The following is a 13,546-nucleotide window of genomic DNA, read 5'->3' as shown; positions in this document are numbered from 1 at the left end:
GAGCTATCAGTCTAAAATCTTCTAGGATTTTAGGATCATCTTTTTTGGGTATCAAGGTGAGAAAGGTATTATTGATTTTTGAAAGTAACGATCCACCATTTCTTGAAGCTTCAATGACTTTCTGAAAATCAATTCCAATAATATCCCAACATTTTTGGAAAAAGAAAGCCTAGAATCTATCTAGACCTGGAGAACTATCAGGATTCATGTTGAATAACTCAGATCTGACTTCTTCCAACGATATGGGTGAATTTAATGCTTTATTTTCTTCTATAGACACCACTTTTGGTATGTTTTCAAGAATTTTTTCTTGTGCTATCATATAAAAACTATCAAAATAATTTATTAGTTTATTGAAATGATCTACACAAATCTTTGCTATATTCTCTAGATTTTCAATGATAGAGCCTGACGCGTCTTTAATTTTTATAATTTAGCTTTTAGCTTTTTTCTACATAGTGCTATTATGAAAATATTTTGTATTATGGTATCCTTCTTCTAACCATCTTTCTCTTGATTTTTGCCTCCAAAAGACTTCTTCCTTTGCTAGAATGTTTTCCTACCTGGCGAGTAGCTCTTTTTTTTTAAAAAAGCTCTCGTTATTCATACATTTTTTAATTACTTCTGCATTTTTATTTTTTAGGCTTTTTTCAATATCTATTTTTTCTTTAAATATGTTGTTGAATTATTCTTTATTCCACTTAAGTATATTTTCTTTAATCATTTTCATTTTAGATACAAATATGTACATTTTGGAGCCTTTAAACTTGCCTTGATTCCACCATTCTCTTATGAGTTCCATAAAATTTGTGCCTAAAAACCACATTTTTTCACATTTAAAAGGATTTCTGACATGTTTAGTAGGTTCAATAAATTCAATTCTAATAGGATAGTGATCAGATCCTGCTATAGGTAAAATTGAGGCTTGTAAATCTAAATCTAATTCACTTAGTTATGCTTTGAACAAGAATCTATCTAGTTTCTTAGCTATAAATTATAAATCTTTCCTTATATTATTCCAAGTGTATTTACTATTGTTAATAGGAATATCAATTAGGTTTTTAAGATCTATCCATTTTAAAAATTCCATAGATGCTTGGGAAATTCACTGGACACCCCCAAATTTTTCATCTATATTCATGATAGTATCAAAATCTCCACCTATAAGAATACATTCATTACTATGGTTTTTTATAAATAAACTTATTTCTTCCCATAGAAGTTTTTATCTATGTCATGAGTTGGTCCATATATGTTTATTAAAATTAGCTGTAAGTTAGTCTTTATGTTTTTAATTCTGCTACTCATCTATGAATTATTTGAATTTAGTCCATTTAGAATTATATTTCTAGGATTCCAAATCATTCCAAATCCCCCTGAGGCTCCTCTTGATTCATGTAAGTTAATGTTCCAACTACCTAGTATCTTTTCTAGCTTAATTCCTTCTTCCTTATTTAGTTTTGTTTCTTGTAACATTATAATTTTGAAATCAAATTATTTTAAATTATGTTTTACTAATTGTTTCTTGATAAGTAGGAGATAATTTCCATAGCAAGGCAAATTGTGATATTGCTATCAGGATTTAACAGTGTGATTTTTGAGTCAAACTCATTGACCCATGTTTCATGAGTAGTGATTCAACATGAATCCATCTCTTATGAGAATAAATGGAACACTTAGCACTCATTGGATCTAGGTGATGCTGACAGGGGCAATTGTTTCTTGCTAGGCACATTTAAGCCCCTAGTGTTCTACGTAACTTGATCTTCATGCTGCCTTGGTAAGGTTCTTCCCCTTCCCTACGTTAAGTAATTTGTTGGTGTTTTGAAAAACTACTAAGCAACAAAATGCTCAATACCAAAATGACATCACTCACACAATCTAAGGACTAGCCAATTCCTATTAACAATTATATGTGCAAACCATTTGGACCCAACTTCAACAAAACCAAGGGTGGTTTTCTACTTTTTAGGCTTTGCAAAACCAGGATGGGTATACCTTGGGATGATTCAAGACTGGGAAACATTGTATGTAGATTATTTTAGTTTCATTTTGATTCTCATCTCAAATCCTCAAATACATGCATAATTCATGATAATTTGATAAACATATCCCATATAACAGATCTGGCCAAAATTCTTCTATAGGTTTGTACGTGTTCTCAACAATAGTGGCTAACTAAAGCTAAAACATTCCATGCAAACAAGTATTGGCCAAATTTGAAGATCTTTAGGAAATAAAAGTAAAATTGATTATACTTCTGCATTTGAAAACCATTTATGACACATCTCTCTTCCAGCTGAATTAATTTGACCAGTCCCTAATCCATTAGGGTTTAGAGTCTACTACAAATCCTTAGATCTAATTTGTTACCTTACAAAAAATATTATTAGTAATTCTTATCAAAATTCATCATTCAAAAATCCTTTCTACTACTCTAGCAACCTTATCAAATTCATCAAAGCTTTTACTTAATCCATTGAACTAATACCAGTGATGAACAAATATACAACCTAACTGGATTGCATTCAATTGCACAAGCCTTTACTCATACAATATCAAGATGACCAAGTAATCAAAAGGAGACAAAATTTAGAAAGAATTGATATGGGGAGAACTCATAATTTGTATTCATTTTCTTTGAAAATTGTATGTATTTGTAGTAAACTTAGAATTACCTTAAGAATAAACACAGAGATCATTCTATATTCATGTATTCTCAGGAACTAACAGAAAAAATACATCATAAACTTGCTCAAAATATTGGACTGAAAAACTAAGTGTATCACCTAGAAACAATAGAAATCAGACCTTTTCTCTAGCCCTGGAATCTCACTTATATGGTGTGAGATGCAACAAGCTTCAGGCTAAGAAAAAATGATAGGTGTCCTTTATAAGAAATATTTACATATACCTATCACAAAATGACAAAATGTGAGTAACAAAAAGACTTATACATTAAACAATCCTTTTGTGGGCCCCTTTCTGTTACATCCTTTATTGTTGTTGATTTGGTTGCTATTCTAATCTCTCTTTGTATGCAACTGCCAAGCTAGCCAATGATGAAGATTTTTTTGATGATTGCACATTAATCTCCACCCTTGGGTTTTCATCGTCTTTATCCTATTTTTTTCTCTTCTTCGGTTGTATCAACATCTTGTGGGCCCGGGCCTACAATTGAAAGTGACTTATTATTCTTGTCTTCTTCTTCCGATTGGGCTTGTGTAGTGAAGGTGTCAATGATTTGGATCTCCTCACTCTGCACCTCATCACTGTCAGTTTCATCTTCATCAAACTATTCACTAGGAGCTATTTCTGCTATCCACTTTTCAAACAATGTATCATCTGGCCAATTGAATTGCAAAATATCTCTCTATCCCTTTAACAAATACTCAGCCTCATTATCAATAACAACAAATTCCTTTTTTAAAGAATCAAAGAATATTTGGGCCTTCACAATTTCGTCCATTGTGGTAGCCCACCATGCATGCCCTATTTCATTTACAATTCTATTCATCCTTAAACAAAAAATATCATCAAGTTCCTTTGCCCATTCATCTTTTCTTTTCAAATTATTTCTTTTATTTAGGGCATGTGGAAAGAAACTGAATTTTTGGCTCTTATACTTGTTCAAGTAGCCTACTATTCTTCTCTATAAATGAATCCTTTTATTGTCAAAATCAGCAAGATCAAAAAAAATGTCAAAGGTTTCTTCAATTTGATCATAAGAATTCCTTATGATAGAAAAACAAAAAAATGTCATTTCTTTCTCCCTTCTTACCCATTTATTCACAATAGGCTTTAGAGCCTCATCATTGGCTTTCAACTCCTCCTAGGTGCTGATCACCCTGGCCAACTGATCATGAATTAGTGGCCATTCAACTTTGTCCCCCAAATATGTGAGAGCTTTTCTTAGTTTATCTTCATATTTTGACTCCAACTCTACATGTAAGGCCCACAATTTACCCTTTTCTTCTTCAAAATCCTCAGTAGTATATTACTGTGGCCTTTGGGGTGTATCTAGTATTTCTATGAGGGGGGTGGATTTGAAGGGTTCAACTAGGGGGCAAGGGTATGTTATTCTTGGTGCTGCTAATCTACCTATTAGCTTGTTCTCAAGCTCAATTCTTTTCTTTACCTTTTTATTGTAGGCATCCACAACTGCCTCATACTTTCTTTGTAGCTCAATCATTTCCTTTTCTTCCCTCTCTGTAGTAGCCAAGGCAAATTGAGAGAAATCCACATTCATGTGAGCTGCCTATACATGTGAGGTATCAGCAACTCTCCTCACAATGGTACTCCCTGTTAGTCCTAAATCATTAGGCTGTGATGGAGCAGCCATGGAACCTCTTCTCAATGACCACATGACAAGAGTAGCTTGGTCATTACTAAATGCAGTTCCCAAGAACTCCTTTTTATTTGGATCTCAATCCCAAATTATTTGACACAGAATTAAAAATCAATGCATCAACAATGTCCCAATTGGGCAATAATAAAATATTTGTAGCCTTTACCATTTGTCTCTCTTCTTTAAGGGTTATATTCTAGAGCTCTTGAATCATTTGTTCCTTTATTTGTCCTTGAATGGAGGCTTCATCCATTTCTGGATGCTCTTCTTTCATATTTTTACATCTTTCCTAAAAAATGTGCATGTTTGCCCTCCAAGCAAACTGATGGAAAGCCCTAGACCTTACAAAACTATCATCAAACAAAAATTTCTAACTTGTTCCAAAATAGGGTCTAATTCCCTTCCCCTGAAATCTACTACAGTTAACTCAAAACCTGGCACAGGAGGCTCCTAGAGGTTCCCTTCATCAATCTCTACTTGGGTAACAAAAATTCCCCCTTGTGATCCAATTTGTTCAATTTGCTCATTAGTGAGTTGTTCCTTTTCAATTCTCATGGTGGTTTGGGAAGGTAACTCTCATCATGTGGTTCCTCTTCCCTTATTATCTTTCTCCTCTTGGGAGAAGGTTCAGGATGCCTTTCTCCAAAAATAGTACTAGTAGATTCAACTATATGTTTTCCTTTATCCACAATGGGCCTTTGATCCTGAATGACAGTATATCTTGACCTCCTTTGCACAACTAGTGCACCTACCCCTATATTGGGAGTGAAACCCAATATTCTCATTATTTCCCTGGCTTTATCTGGAAAAGAATCAATGAAATGTTGCTTCTTCTCATTCATTACCTCCATTATTTTGGGGAATGTACTCATAAGCTTATTTATTCTATCTATAGTAGTTACAACATTACTAAGAGGGTTGTAATCTTTGTCAAAACAATTAATAAAATTCAAAACTTTTGAATAGACTCTCCATTTTTCTTTCTTTGTTTTTTGCTCCTATAGAGAGTACTCATTCCTTATTACATCTTTAGGGAAATAAAATTCATGTTCAACTAGATGAAGCTTGATCCTATGCCTAAGAGTTGAATTAAAGAAACCTTCTACATCACAAAAATGAGGGTGAGATACTACCATTTTATACTGATCTAAAAATTTGTAGAGGAAGACCCACCCTTCCTTGGTTATTACAAACTGGTGGGCTACTGTGCAAGTGGGAAAAATTGATCCTGCTCCCCTTTTGTGCAAAAAGGCTTCTTCTACTCCTCCCAACTACCACAAGAATTCAGCTACGCCTACCTTTAAGGGCACCTGGTAAGGTAGTACATGGGGTGTTCCCTTGAATCCATAAATTCTGATAATAGTTGAAACTAAATATTGGATGATATCTCCCCAATTATGCGAAACTTTCAGATTATGGGGTGTAATACCCCAAAATTGGCTCATTGCCATGATACCAATTCTGGTCTATTTTGATCATTTCTAAAGTCCTATTTCATTAGACACATTCTTGATCTAACTCGCTACTTGAATTAATTGTTAGATGCAGAAGACCCTAATCTGCATTCATCATATTTCTTATTTAATTCCTATAGTACGCACTCATATTAGTCGCATTAAACCTACTTGATTTAATTATAATTTAAATTAAAGTATTTATACTTTATTAAATTAAATTATATCCTAAGACTAATGAACTATGGGATTAAATTTATTTAATTTAATAAATACGCCTATCTTGATTAATTAAATGTAATTATTTAATTAAATGGGAAAGGTATTTCTAATTAAATAAATAAAATTATTTAATTAAATGGAAGGCTATTCTTTAATTAATTAAACAAAGTTATTTAATTAAATAGGAGTAATTCCTAATTAATTAAATATAGTTATTTAATTAAATAAGAAAGTGTCTCTAATTAATTAAATGAAATTATTTAATTAATAGAAAATATATTTATGAGAGCATATCTCATTTTATTAAATTAAATATCTCTCCAAAATCTTTCTTCAATTCAAAAAGAGAAATTCCCAGTTCATTGTTGATAAAAAAGGAATTAAATCAGTTAACTCCTTATTCTACTCAAATTAAATCAGTTAACTCCTTATTCTACTCAAAAGAAATCAGTTAACTCCCTCTAATTTGGGAATCTTCCTTTATGACTGAACTTCATCTTCAATCCTGACCGTTAATTGAAATCAATCTCAACTGTCGAAGGTTTTCAGGAAAATCTATATAAGAGACCCTCCCCTCTTCATTTCAAGGAGAGGTTGAAGAGAATTTGCATTGAATTGCTATCAAATTGCATTCTCATTTAATCTCATCGAATTCTCATATAGATTTTCATTGTTAGTTTAATTCTCATATAGATTTAATATGCATATTCATTTAGCATAATCTCTTTTACATGTTTCTAGATTAAAATGCATTTCTTATTCTAGATTAAATTGCACAATCATATAGATTATTTGCATCTCATTCTCAAATCCTTCGTTTGTAGAGGGTCTGGTTACTTAAACACCTCAAATCTGAAGATATCTAATAAGCAAATCCCTCTAGATAGAAGGCAACAGGTCACCTTATAGGCTGATTCTCGAATGAACAATCCAATGTTCATTCCGGGATGAATCCGCAAACAATGACCATGTTGAATTGTGTGTGAAGCTTGAGGCCACAATTCACGCATACATTTCTGGCACCCACCGTTGGGCCTGAATCAAGTTTCTAGCTCCATCTTCTTGTCTTGCATTTTATCTTTACTCTTTTTTTCTGACTTTTTTTTTTTTTTTTTTTTGCAGCAACTTAATGGTTCTAATCAAGTGTTTTTTTTAGGTTCTTATTTTAGCTTTTAAGGCTAACCCTTGTGCAGGTTGAGTTGTAGGCAAAAAAATCTTGGAGTTCTTGAAAGATTTGATTATATCCTTCAAACGGTTCATTATTTCAATCTAAAATTTTTATTGCATATTTGGCATGCAATCCTCAGTTCACAGTAAAAATTTTGGATTTATTTGATCAAAAATGAATTTTTAGTAATTTTTTTAATGTATTTTCATAAAAAATTTATTTCATAACCCAAATCATTGAATTTTAATTTGAAAATTATAATAAAGATTTGGGAAGATTTCAGGGTATCATAGTAAAAATTTCGAGTTTTTTTGACCAAAAAATGGTTTTTTATAATTTTTTTTATGTATTTTCATTTTTTTTTTTTTTTTTTTGACATAAATCAAAGAATTTCAATCCAAAAATTTTATTGAATGTTTGGGAGGCTTTTTTTAGACTACAGTAAAAATTTCAGATTTTTTGGATCATAATTCTATTTTTAATAATTTTTTTAATGTGTTTTCATAAAAAAAATTATTAACTCATGATGCAAATCTTGGAATTTTAATCAATAATTTTTATTGTAGGTTTTTGGAAAACAGAAAGGAAGAAAGAAAGGCCATCCAAATATGACAAAAGAAAGCAAAAAATAAATAGAAATGCATCTCGCTTTTGCTAGCTTCGAAAATAGCACAAGAATTGTTAAAAATCAAGTAAAATCTACTAAGCGCGTTGTGAGGATCACCAGGTAACCTTCCTCAGCTGATAACACTTCATTTGGATCTAAAACAAACATCTGTCGTGTAAATCTTGTGTGTGTTTCCTTCCATGTTTTCATTTTACAACACATGCATAATTTGATACTAGGGTGTGATCTTCGTTAGTATTCATTTAGCAGGCTTAGGTACTAGTGATAGATTTAGATAGCTATTTTGGGTTATTGGACTCGCTAAATCTGCTAGCCCTTCATTTCACCCTGTGGTTGCAAGATCAACACCACGTTAAAGGGGAGGGGTCTACAGGAAAGAAGCGTTAAATGCTCCACAAGGCAACCCTTTTGTGCTTTCTAGAACTCACTAGTTTCCGAGTTGTGGACTCATTTTGGCTTGTGTGAGGGGTTAAATGTTCCACATCTTTGGACTCACTTCGGATTATTTAAAGTGTTAAGTGTACCACCTTGTGCTCTTTGAATACTTTTGGATAGATTTGCTTTCGAGAATTAACATCTGTACACACATAGTAATTAGGCCCCATGAACACTATTCGTGGATCTTGAGAGAGTGGGTTCCTAGGGAAACTCCTCTCTACGATAGATTCCTTGTAGGTGGGGAGGATACTTTGAGCATCTTTCAGATAAATGGGTCTTCAACTTGTTGATTGAGGCATCCTTTCCCTAGAGAGGTTGATAGATCACTGGAAGTTGACATCATAGATCTTTAAGAGATAATCTTAGTTTAGCGTGTCGAATTAATTTCCTTGTTTTGATTGGGCTGAAAGTGTAAAGGTGTCAAAACCTTGGATCTGGAAGCTAAGTCCACTTGTGGTACACTATTGTGAGTTGGTCACCTTTAGAGAGGGTTAACTATAGCAGACAATCCCTCTACAGGGAAAACTACGTGGACGGAACCTCGAGCGGTAATAGATATTTTTGACGTGGTAGTGACAACTGCTATATAAATGTCCTTGTGAAAGAAATCTCCACGGGTGTGGTTCATTGTGGGTTGTCAGATTTCCCCAGCAGCTCTTGAAGATTAAGTTCTCAGACTGTGTTGAAACCTCGGTGCGCCGGGATTGGAGGTCACTCCAGTGAGTCATAAAAGTTGCTGAGTCAAAACATTACTAAAAACCTTAGAGAGGCCAAACTTTTCACTTTCTAGAAATGTGTGCAATGATTGCAAAACTCTTTGAAAACATACACAAATAGCTCTCTTAGGGATTAGCACAAACTAAGTCACTTGATTGTTCATGCGCAAGGTTGCTTTTGCCATTGCTCATTATTTTCAGACGTGCTTGAAATCACCTGCTTGCTGTTCTACGTGCCTATTTATCTACCTGGTTACTGAAACAATCAAAATTTGTCAAAACATTCTGCCTGTTAAACTGAAACTATCAAAACAATTCAACTTTTCACTACAGTCGCACGACGATTAACTTTAGGGACTTGCTGTTCTATTTTCTCGCCAAATCTGAGATCCTGTCTCATGTGACCATTTTAGATTCTCACGCGAAACTCTGCTGAAACACTACCAAAAACTTGTTAAAATTGGTCATTTCCTACACTTCTTCGCATGACTTGTAAAGGTTTTTCGTGCAAAATCTTGTGTCAACATTATCACATTCAGTTTGTTTTAGCTATTTGCGTCTTGAATGTTGTCTTTTTCTGCATCCGTTTATTGTTCTCTATTTGCGAATAGTCCTGAACAACGACACTTTGCTTTGCTAAGGGCTTGTATCTCGCACTTTGACTAGTCTCGTCTCTTGAATTGTCTTTTGTCTTCGTATCTTAATGCTTGTCATACTTTGCGTCACGTTGGTCATAATCTTTGGCTATTCTAGCCTTTAAATTAGACCACTCGTGCCTTAGTTAACAACATTCTCACTGTTATTTTGTCCTTCTGAGACTTGGTTCTAGTGCAGTTCTTGCCTAGGTCTTGGCTTTTTGTCCTTGTCTATGACTATAGTGACTAGGAGTGGTAACGTGTTTTATCCTCTTAGACTTAGACATGGTCATGCCAGAGGTCATAATCGCGATAGAGGTCACTTACCTTTCGTTACACAATTTGTATCTAGTTTGGCAAGTAAGGCATCTTCATGATCCCCCTCACCTGCCAGGTCACCTCAACCTCAACAAACATTTTCCATAAACCTGCAACAAGTTAGAAATCCTTTGTACCAAGAGGATACTGAGATAGGAAGAGGTCCTGCATTACCAAACATGATGTCTGATCTTTTTTTCAGAGGACCTTTTGAAACACAACACACTAAAACTGAATACGTTCCTATAATGACTAATCGTGAACCTGAATATAGTAGTCATAGTCGACATCAAGATCCACCTAGGAATAACAAAGAGAAAGAGAAAGACTATGACACCGATGAGGAACAGGAAGAGGTGGAAATACTCCCTGAACACATAGCAAAATGTCGAAGAGACAAAAACTTCCAAAAGGTCATGGGAATCCTACTCAACAAAGAGAAAGAAAAGTACTTTCTCAAACTTGCCCAAGAGGGAGAAAAGTTACCTTCTCATTTTAATGTGGAAACCATTATCATGCCTGAAGAAGAAATTGAGACTTCTAAACTCCAAAAATAACTGAAAATTATGCAAGACCAATTGGCTCAGATGATGCATGAGAAAGAGAAACCCACAAAGACATACACATTGGATGCTCTTTGTCCATTTCCTTTTGACAAAAGCATAAACATGCCGCCTTTCCCACGAGGCGTAGAATTACCCAAATATGACAAGTACTTTGGTACTACTGATCCCCAAGATCACTTGAGGGAATTTGGTTCTTTGTCCATGGAGTTTATACATGATCACACATACCTCATGTGTTTATTCCCTAGAAGCCTAGGTGGTTAGGCTTTGGAGTGGTTCTCACATTTACCTTCTGGTATGAAGACGTTTGATGAAATTGCCAATCTATTTGTTCAAAAATATTCTCATAACATACAACACCCTATCAATATTTGAGATCTATGCAACCTTAAACAGAAAGTTGGTGAACCTTTTCTCACATTCCTCCAATGGTGGAGACAACTATACACTAAGTATTCTTGCAAAATTCTAGAAACAGAGAAGCTTGACATTTTCACTAATAACCTTCTACCTAATTTCAGATATAGAGTCCAACTTCAAGGTCCACCTACCTTTGAAGACATGATTACACAAGATATTTGTATCGAGGAATTTATGGTCAAGAAAGGTGAACTCACTCTTTAGAGAGACATAAAACAAGATTCCACTGCCAACAGAGATAAAACCAAACATGTCAATAAGAACTGAGAAATTGTACATGATGGAGTTGTTGACAATGTCACACCCAAACCTACTAAAGCGGAATTTAATCTCACAGACTACCTCAAAGTGGCCAAAAATGTTGAGAAACCTCCCCCTGACAATAAGACATCTGGGAACAAACCAAGAAACTCATGGGCAACACGCCCTTAGCGAGAATATACACCTTTGGGAGAACCCCTGGATGTGGTTTACAAAACATTGCTACAACACAAGAATATTTCACCAATGGACAACCCCTGTCCCTATGATCCACAACCATGTCCACCATGGTGGAATGAGACCTTATTCTGTGAGTATCACCAAAATAAGGGACACAAAACTAGCAACTGTATAAACTTGCACCATAGAGTCCAGGACATGATTGATGCTGGTGATCTTGTGGTAGACGGACATAACAAAAACTCGGATCACAAGGTGTTCAAAGAACCTTTCCCAGCTTATGAAAAAGGAGAGACTTCGAAACCACAACCCTACAATAAGGTCAACTATACATATTCCAATGATGATAATGTCATTCATATGGTTGAACCTATGGATTTTGAATATTGCAACGTTATTACCATTAAGGGCAAGCAAGATAACGACAAACCCAAGACACCATTTTTCTTGAGAGGCCCTACTTCCAATGCAATAGATAATGTGCCTTCACAACACTGTGCTAATGCTGTTACTCGCTCTCATGCCAAGTTGGTGCTCAAAGGCCCTGTGCCTCCTACTTCAGATCTTGAACAACACAAAGACAAAGCCCTTGTTGGTCTATTCGATAAGGGTGCAAAACCCACAATGAACTCGACAACAACCAGTTATAGTGTTCTTGATCAATTGAAATGAACTAATGCTTAGATTTCTATCTTTGAGCTACTTAAAATCTCACTTGCTCATAGGCAGATTCTGGATAAAGCCCTCGCTGAGGCAAATGTTCCTCAAGATCTTGATCTTGAGCAATTTCAATCCATGGTAGGTCACTTGACCTCGCCATACCTTATGAATTTTTTTGAAGAAGATGACAACTCGTTGAATCACCCACACAATCAGTCTCTACACATTGAGGTTATGATCCACCAGACACATGTTCATCGGGTACTCATTGACAACGACACTAGCGTAAATATTGTCTCTGCTGCTCTTCTTAGACAATTGAATTATTCTGAGGACTCTATCAATCCTCGATGAAAGATCACTATCAAAGTGCATGACAAAGTGGAATGAAAGTCTCTAAGTCTTGTGGTTTTACCCATCAGTGTCAGTCCTATAGAGAGGGATGTCACCTATCAGGTGCTTGACATTCCCTTGGCTTACAACATTTTGTTGGGATGGCCATGGATACATGAGATGCGCGCTGTGCCATCCACTTACTAGCAATGCATCAAGTTCCCATTTCATGGCTCTGAAGTTACTATTCCTGCCACCACTAGCTACACCTGCAATATGCTCAAAGCTGTTGAAACTTTCGTCCTTGCTAACCGTGAGTCCACTGATTATCACAACAATAAGCTGAAACAAATTGATCAATCATTCAAACTAAAATAAACTAGCATGGGAGAGTATCACATTGAACCAGTGCTGTCATTGAAATCTCTCCCAGAGTCTCCTCGACATTATGGGAGACCCTCAGAGGCAAAGAAGCCATTCGTGCTGAGACCTTAAACCAAGTCTAATGGTGCTTTTGTCAAGGCTATAGTTCCCTTAGAAGATGAAAGTGAAAACAGAGCCATTGCTGCATGGATTTATAGAGAAGAGGCTCCAGTGGACCTTACAGAACAAGCTCGAGAAATTACTCCTAAGAAATATGGGCCTAGTCTTAGGCTTATGAAGCATTTTGGTTATAAGGGAACCGACCCTATTGGGTGCAATAACAATGGCCTAATTGATCCTATCAAAGCAACAGTAATACAATTGGCCTAGGGTTTAAGAAGGTCCCTTTCCATTTGGGATCAAATAAATTCGTTCCCAAACCTGACAGTTCATCTGAAGACGAGTCACAAGCTGAGTCAGATACTCAAGAGGAAGAATCTGATGATGAGGATTCCTATCCTCATCCTATCCCTTATGATCTCGCTAAATTCTTTGCTGAGCTAGATGACTTTGTACCACGTGTTAGCATTGTGGATGATACTAGTAATTCTTTTGAGGACAATACTAAGAAACTCAAATATCATTCAGAAAAGGGAGAATCTAGTCAGCCGTGCCGTGTTGAGTATTTTTGTAAGAACCCAGAGGCTAATGGAGAGTATGTCCCTATCGCTGTTGGGGAGTTCTATAGTCTCTCACAATGTAGCACCGATTCTCATGAATATGATTTTGACTCTCTTTCAGAAGTTACTACTGATAAAGACATTGACCAAGTGCAT

The sequence above is a fragment of the Cupressus sempervirens genome, chromosome 11 (genome assembly GCF_028749045.1).
Source record: "Cupressus sempervirens isolate cs-2001-9-10 chromosome 11, ASM2874904v1, whole genome shotgun sequence".
In the NCBI taxonomy this organism is placed as follows: domain Eukaryota; kingdom Viridiplantae; phylum Streptophyta; class Pinopsida; order Cupressales; family Cupressaceae; genus Cupressus; species Cupressus sempervirens.
This window is presented reverse-complemented; position numbering follows the sequence as displayed.